Genomic DNA, 1,134 nt, shown 5'->3' with positions numbered 1-1,134 from the left:
TGTGTGTGTGTGTGTGTGTGTGTGTGTGTGTGTGTGTGTGTGTGTGTGTGTTTGTGTGAATGTGCGTGTGTTTTAACGGGTGTATGTCTGCATGTGTGTTTATGTGTATTTGTATGTGTCAGTGCGAGAGCTTACAAACATTCAAACAGACAAACAAGCTGACAAACTATCAAACAGAGACACGGACACACCGAGACGTAGCAGTTGAATAAAACAGAAAGAGCTAAGGAAATCTGATCATTTAAGCCAGAACATTGTGATGAAAGAGAAAAACGCATAAAACGTATCCCATGGCACGCGCCAAAGCCCTGTAATACCTAACATGTAATTCGAACCAGAGACCTTTAGCAAACAATGTCGTGCTCGCTTCACAGATTGCATAGGTAACAACAATTGTAATTAACGAAAGTTTAATCCCTATTCCAAAGAGGAACTAATCTACCGCCTACGTCATTTGGCTTCTTAATTTAAAAAGACCCGAAAAAAATCGAACACTAATTTTAAAACCACAAAAACGAAAAAGTATGTTTTGTTTTGTTTACATTGTTCAGAGATTTAAACGTCTTATCAAATTTACGATCATTTTTGTTCTTAATCCTGCTATTTATTTCGCTCTGTAAGTCTTGAAGCCAAAGGAGAAGGTGCACTTTTAAAAAGGTTAAATGCGGGTGGTTGACGTATGCTACGGTGTGGTTTGCTCCTTCTCTCCTATCAAACATCAGCTATAGTCCTTATCTTTTCTTCTATATCTATATGCTACTCTCTAGTAACACATCTTATTTCTTCTTATCGTTCATCTATTAATTAAATGGACATCCCCTCAGAGTTTTGGAACTCTCTGCCTCGGATTCGGCTTATTATATTTCTTTCTAAGTGCCTCAAGCAATCGGCAGGATTGCAGCAGATGATTCCCTATTTGGTCACCCGTTCCACACCGACACTGCTAGTATCAAATCTAATGTTCGGCTCTTACACGACCTATTTGTGTTGCAAGTGCCGTAAAGCTCTTAAAACTAAACAACTTTAAACCGGTCTCTAAGGTGTAGCGTTTAGGCGCCTTGACTTAGACTGCAGAAGACCTGAGTTCAAGTCCGAGTCCCAAGTTTTAAAGATCTAAACTGTGTCGGCGGGGGG

Source organism: Aplysia californica, unplaced genomic scaffold (assembly GCF_000002075.1).
Source record: "Aplysia californica isolate F4 #8 unplaced genomic scaffold, AplCal3.0 scaffold00433, whole genome shotgun sequence".
Taxonomy (NCBI): Eukaryota; Metazoa; Mollusca; class Gastropoda; order Aplysiida; family Aplysiidae; genus Aplysia; species Aplysia californica.
The sequence above is the reverse complement of the archived record's forward strand: the minus strand, read 5'-3'. Positions refer to the sequence as shown.